The 7,138-nt window shown below is 29.0% G+C and overlaps 1 protein-coding gene across 1 annotated transcript in view; it reads left to right on the top strand.

Moving 5' to 3' along the window:
- The first annotated feature begins 5,265 nt into the window (after window positions 1-5,265).
- The window catches only part of gce (germ cell-expressed bHLH-PAS), a 70,830-nt gene continuing 68,957 nt past the window's right edge, over window positions 5,266-7,138 (top strand). The window contains exon 1 of the mRNA XM_065506689.1: window positions 5,266-5,414. The gene's annotated coding sequence lies outside the window, so the exon portion shown is untranslated. The remainder of the gene's footprint in view (window positions 5,415-7,138) is intronic.

The raw sequence follows: 7,138 nt of genomic DNA, 5'->3' as shown, positions 1-7,138 counted from the left end.
TTATCGAATTCAATTGTAACTAAGTAGATGTTTCCAAATAAGGTTTATTTATTAAAATTTTAAAATGTTTTCTTATAAAACTCTATACCAATCGTGTGGCAACTTTTGAAGAGAGCTATTAGAAAGAAAGAGCTATATATTAACATTAAGCCTGCCAAGCTATTGCAAAAGAGCGAGACGTATAATGTATATTAAAAAATTGCCACATATTTTGTTTGTTTGTTGCCATATTCAAATACGTTGCACATGGTAACACCATTTGCTAAATAAAATGGCATCTTTAAAATATAACGGACTATTTTTTTTTTTTGAAAAATAAAAATACATATGTATAAATTATTTAAAATGGAATTCTAAGAATTGTTTTTATGAGTTTTAGTGTATTAAATACTTTAAAAATATTCAAAATCCAAAAAACTTTTTTAAAACAAATACTCCAACTATTTTAGAAGACTTTTGTATTTAGATAAATGATACAATCGATCTGGAATGATTGAAAACTTAATGAATGCTTTGTTAACTATGTATATCCTACAAGTACACTGATTGAAAGATCATTTTCAATGTCTAGCTTTATAAAAACAAAAGAAAAAAAATCTATATACTCCAAAGCATTTTAACTGTATTTAAGAGATTATTTTAACCTTCATAAGGTCTTCAAATTTGCCGACGTAAACGATCTTCGGGTCAAATTTTACCCAAATAGAAAATAAATATTTTGTTTGGCCAAAAACTAATGTAGTTGTTGACATTTGAAATTAAATAAAAGTCATAAAATATCAACCACTCATTTCAGAAAAAAAATCAATTTTAATTTCAAAATGGGTAAGGATAAGAAAAACATAGCTTTGGTATTTATCCGGGGAATCCCAATTTTCATACAAAAAGTACTGATTATTTTATAGATATTTTTATGGCCAATTTGTTTTTCTAAAAACCTAATGTAGTTAGTTGTTGACATATGAAATTAAATAAAATTCATAAAATATGAAAAATATCAACTCACTTTTAGAAAAAATTCAATTTTAATTTCAAAATGGGTCAAAAATGACCTGAAGACCTTGTGTAGGTTAAAAGAAGTGATCAAAATTATAATTAAAAAGTATCTAAGCGTTTTAAAAATGCTTATTTTTTGTTATTTGAATAAATGAATATTCTTTATCATAATTATATCGCACACCCAGTTCAAAAGTGACACAACTCAAAATTTAAATTTTTCAGAAATCGAAAATAAATATATACCAATTGAAACATAATGAAAGACGTTAGTGTTTCTTTTAGCCTCAGTTAACAAAAACAAAATACACTGATATCTTTTGTATAGATAAACAAATATATTGTGCATAGCTTAAGCGCAAAATTTATTTTTCGGGTTTATATAACCCGACAAATTAATTTTGAGTTGTGTCACTTTTGAACTGGGTATGCGGTATGATCTCTTCTTAGTTTTGTTGTTTTCCCATGAACCGTTTATGTTTAAATAACTATTATTTTAACAAATAAAACATTTTTCTTCTTATTTCTAGGCGTTTTAATATTTTGTCAAAAAACCGGTTAACCGGTTATTATTAAAAAACCGAAACCGGTTTATATTAAATTGCAAAAAAATGTCGAAGAGTCGACATTCATAAAAGCTGATTTACGAATCTTTCATATGAGATACTCTGTTCAAAGTGAAGCGTATCCCAGAGAGAGCGTTCTGCTTGGACCGAAACAAATAGTAGTCGGACGGAGCAAGATCTGGACTATAAAGCGGATGAGGCAAAACTTCCCAATAGGAAGTTTTAAACGAATCAGTTGTGTTCTGTCCCCTATCTGGCCAGATTTCAGCAGCTTATAATAGATAGGATCCTTTTGCTCGCACCAAATATAATGAATTACCTTAGCGCCATGGATATTTGGCTTTGGTGTCGATTAGGCTGGTTGGCCAGACTTCACATACGATCTCTTACGCTTCGGGTTATCATAATGAATCCATTTTTCATCGCAAGTAATGATTCGGTGCTAAAATGATTTCCTTTTATAGCGTTTAAACATCATTGCGGACATGCAAAATTTCTTTCAAGGTCTCTCGGCTTCAATTCATATAGTAACCAATTTTCCTGCTTTTGAATGAATCCTGCTGCTTGCAAAGGTTTTGAAATTACTGATGGTAGCTACTTATACCAACGATTTTGCAAGCTCTTATTGAGTTTGATAACAATCTTCATGGAGTAATGCCTCCAATTCTTGGTCTTCAAACTTTTTCACCACTTCTGAACCGCACAAATCATCTATCGCACATTGAAACCGATGGATCACATTCCGTGCTTCCGCGGCTCTTTTTTCAAATTTAAGAAGCAAAAAACTATGTGGTTTACTATAAGTTATTGAAAACAAAAACCGCGTTTAAAAGATATGCCATCTATTGTAAATCCCGCATTTTTAATTTTTTTTAACTACAATCGTGGATCAGTCCAAATCGTTTATCAGTCGTGTATATTATTACAAATGAAATTTAGTATCTCCTGAATTCATTCATTTACACATAGTTTCACAAATGATAAATTATACAGTCACATCTAATATTACTTACGCATTTCATACATGTTTTAACTAATATCTGTGTAAATGTTGTCAAAACTGAAAATATCCTTGCAGACATTAATTATTTTGACCCAATTTTAAAAGCTTGTGTGTTTGCCTCATTCTAAAAAATGTCAACTTCTTCACTACCAGACCAGTATAGTTAAGTAAATACAACAAACAACTAAATGAAAAGATGGGAGTTCAAGTTCAAACCACAAATAAATATGTATATAATTTGAAGTAATGGAAAATAATGAAACTAAAATACATATTTAATTAAAAAAAGCTTTTTAAAGTACGTATGTGTGTACGCAATTAACTCCACTACTTATAAATCAGTCTGCCCATTGACAAAATCTCAAACAATAACATCGATGTACTCTATTATGTTCCATTCATTTTCTACACAAACAAACTTCACAAGGACTTTATAAATTGTAGCTGAAAAGAAAAAAGTGCGCAAGTGCCCTCCAAGAAAAACAACCTAAAGATACCGAGAAATAAACTGAGAACAAAAGTTTACACATTCAACTGGGTTTATGAAAATCATCACAAAAGGAAGGCATGAAAATGAGCTGAAACATGAACGGCCTTGTTCTTTTATTTACAATAATGGAATGAATGAAATTAAGTTTATTTATAAATGTTTATAGTGTTGACACTATGCTGGTTTTCAAGGACTTCTCTATTATTTGAATTTTACTTTGGCTGATAATTTTGAACAAAAATACCAAATTTTAAATTATATTCTTTCCAAATTTTTTAACAATCGCCTACAATAATTCAGTTCTAGTTCATGTTCAAGTTCACTTCTAGTTCAAGTTCAGTTCTAGTTCAGTTCTAGTTCAGTTCTATTTCAGTTCTATTTCAGTTCTAGTTCAGTTCTAGTTCAGTTCTAGTTCAGTTCTAGTTCAGTTCTAGTTCAGTTCTAGTTCAGTTCTAGTTCAGTTCTAGTTCAGTTCTAGTTCAGTTCTAGTTCAGTTCTAGTTCAGTTCTAGTTCAGTTCTAGTTCAGTTCTAGTTCAGTTCTAGTTCAGTTCTAGTTCAGTTCTAGTTCAGTTCTAGTTCAGTTCTAGTTCAGTTCAGTTCTAGTTCAGTTCTAGTTCAGTTCTAGTTCAGTTCTAGTTCAGTTCTAGTTCAGTTCTAGTTCAGTTCTAGTTCAGTTCTAGTTCAGTTCTAGTTCAGTTCTAGTTCAGTTCTAGTTCAGTTCTAGTTCAGTTCTAGTTCAGTTCTAGTTCAGTTCTAGTTCAGTTCTAGTTCAGTTCTAGTTCAGTTCTAGTTCAGTTCTAGTTCAGTTCTAGTTCAGTTCTAGTTCAGTTCTAGTTCAGTTCTAGTTCAGTTCTAGTTCAGTTCTAGTTCAGTTCTAGTTCAGTTCTAGTTCAGTTCTAGTTCAGTTCTAGTTCAGTTCTAGTTCAGTTCTAGTTCAGTTCTAGTTCAGTTCTAGTTCAGTTCTAGTTCAGTTCTAGTTCAGTTCTAGTTCAGTTCTAGTTCAGTTCTAGTTCAGTTCTAGTTCAGTTCTAGTTCAGTTCTAGTTCAGTTCTAGTTCAGTTCTAGTTCAGTTCTAGTTCAGTTCTAGTTCAGTTCTAGTTCAGTTCTAGTTCAGTTCTAGTTCAGTTCTAGTTCAGTTCTAGTTCAGTTCTAGTTCAGTTCTAGTTCAGTTCTAGTTCAGTTCTAGTTCAGTTCTAGTTCAGTTCTAGTTCAGTTCTAGTTCAGTTCTAGTTCAGTTCTAGTTCAGTTCTAGTTCAGTTCTAGTTCAGTTCTAGTTCAGTTCTAGTTCAGTTCTAGTTCAGTTCTAGTTCAGTTCTAGTTTCTTTATCAATGGTGGATCAGTTTATAAAAAAAATTCTTTATTAATCGTGGATCTGTATATAAACCAAAGTCTTTGTCAATCGAGGATCGCTGTATATAAATCAAATTCTTTATCAATCAAGGATCAATCTGTATATAAACCAAATTCTTTATAAATCGTGGATCTGTTTAAAACCCAAATTCTTTATCAATCGTGAATCTGTTTGTAAAACAAATTCTTTATCAATCGTGGATCTGTTTATAAACCAAATTCGTTATCAATCATGGATCTGTTTAAAAACCAAATTCTTTATAAATCGTGAATTTGTTTATAAAACAAATTCTTTATCAATCGTGGATCTGTTTATAAACCAAATTCTTTATCAATGGTGGATCTGTTTAAAACCCAAATTCTTTATCAATCGTGGATCTATTTAAAACTAAAATTCTTTATCAATCGTGGATCTGTATATAAACCAAATTATTTATCAAACGTGGATAGAACCAATATTTTATTTTTTTAAATTAAAATTATCCAAATTCATCAAACTTAATTTTTGGTGTATTTTTGATTTCAATTTCAACAATCATAAATTCATGTTGACATCACTTTTTCACAAAAAGGGGCTTCCTTCCCACATTAACCAAAAATGGTATAAATGGGCAAAAAAAAGTTTATTTTAACCGATTATATTGAAGAAGAAGAAATAAGCTTTTGCTGCTCATTCTCAATTCTTTTCTATATATGATTGAATGTATTTTGTTTTTGGTTTATTCAGCAGCTTGTAAGAAAAAGAACAGGCTAAATAAAAACAACAACAAAAACAAATATACTAATAATACTAAATTAAATGTTGGCAAATTTTCGCCGTAAACAATAAGCAAATCAACAACATTTCAGTCTGTTACACTTGCTTGTCGTGTTTGGTTGGCGCGTTTAAAAACGGTCGTTTTTATAGTCTGTTTTTTTTTAAATTAAATGATGAACGTTACGGTGGTGATAATTATGATGTTGTTGTTGATTATTTATTTAATCGTATAAGAGACCAAAATAGAGCGGTTGGTAGTTTTTTTTTTTTCATTTAAAAATGTGTATTAATTTGTGAGGTGTATTTGAAATTGTTTGAAAGAAAAACAAAAAAATAATAAAAAAGTGGAATAAAGCGAAATAATGTTTGTTTAAAAACAAAATATGCATCAATTAAAAACGCGCTGTTTATCTGGTTTCTTCTTTTACGTCTTTTTGTTCTACTTGGCGTTTTGTTTAATATTTTTTTTATTTTTCATCTTCGTTTTGTATGAAGAATAAATTAAATAATTTTGTATTGTTGTTGTCTTAAACGATCAATGCAAAATCGATCGATAGATTGTATAGTGTTAAGCCAAATCGGGTTGACGATCAACGTTTTAAATGATTATAATGATAATTAAATGAAATAAAAATATGTAATACATATTTATAAATTTTAATGAAAAATACCAAATACAAAATAAATAAATAATAATAAAATTAATAAATTATGAATTTATTATAATACAACAGTGTGTTGTGTGTGAGTGTGTATGTATGTGTAATGTGATGGTGTTCGTTGACATATTTTAATTAGCATATCAATATCAATGGTTTCCAATTATATACTTGCTATAAAGCTAAAATAACAACAACAGCAAAGTCAAGCTCAAGTAAAAAAAAATGAAATAAAAAAATAAATAAAATAACAAAATCTAACAAATTTGTAGAATATCTTGAAAAGCCTAATAAACGAATCAATTAATAATTTATAACACAAAACAACAAACTAAATGGATGACTGTCTGACTGACTTACTAAATAACTGCTCAGCTGTTCTACTGACAAACTGTCAGTCAGTCAATGTTTCCACTCGCTTTTTCTTTTGTCAAAACCAAAGGAAAGTTCTACACAAGCATTATTTATGCTTTTCGTGTGTGATTGAGTAAATAAATGAGTACAAAGTGGCGTATGATGTACAACAATTTTGTTTTTCTTTTTTTTTTGTTGCTCCTTCATTTCCCTATGTCGAGTACACAACGCACACAACGTATACGTCTACGAGGTCGTTGTTGTTTAACGACTTGTCGTCGGTGTCGGCTGTGAAATAATAATAAAAAAAAGAAATATAATGATTTATGTAAATGATTATTGGTATTTTGATAGTATGTCGTTGGAAAAACCGAAAATAATTATAAAAAAAAGAAAATTGTAAAATTTCACTCAAGTTTTTTAAGAAAATAAAATTCAAATGAAAAAAAAAATGGTGTCTGCTCTCATTATCATGCTCTGTGTTATTGTTATTAAAACCGTTACCTTAAAACCAATAATCATACAAAAAGTCTCAGTAACAAGTGTTTTTCTCTTTATTTATGTATTTTTGTTTGCCCGTTATTTATGTACATACTTATTTATTTATGTACATATATGTATGAGTGTGAGTTTTTATCTTCTTCTTAGTGTTAACAACTGCCGAAAATAACCACAAAATTTGGATAAAAAAAATACATATCATAAAATTTAAATAATTAAATCTAAAACATTTATCACAACTACTACTTATGAATTTATATGAAACAAAAACCAAAAATTAAAAAAATACAAAATTAAAAAAATCATAAAAATAAATAAACACAAAATAAATTTAAAAAATAAAATAAAAAGAACATATATATATGTATTGTATATGTACGTAGGTTTAAATGTTTGTATCTGATACCATTAGCAGTGTCTAAAATTTTTAGCTAAGTAGTTCCAAGGTTTTCCGCCGCAT

The sequence above is a fragment of the Calliphora vicina genome, chromosome 4, assembly GCF_958450345.1.
Source record: "Calliphora vicina chromosome 4, idCalVici1.1, whole genome shotgun sequence".
Taxonomy (NCBI): Eukaryota; Metazoa; Arthropoda; class Insecta; order Diptera; family Calliphoridae; genus Calliphora; species Calliphora vicina.
Note: the sequence above shows the minus strand (reverse complement) of the source record. Positions and strands in the feature narration are given on the sequence as shown.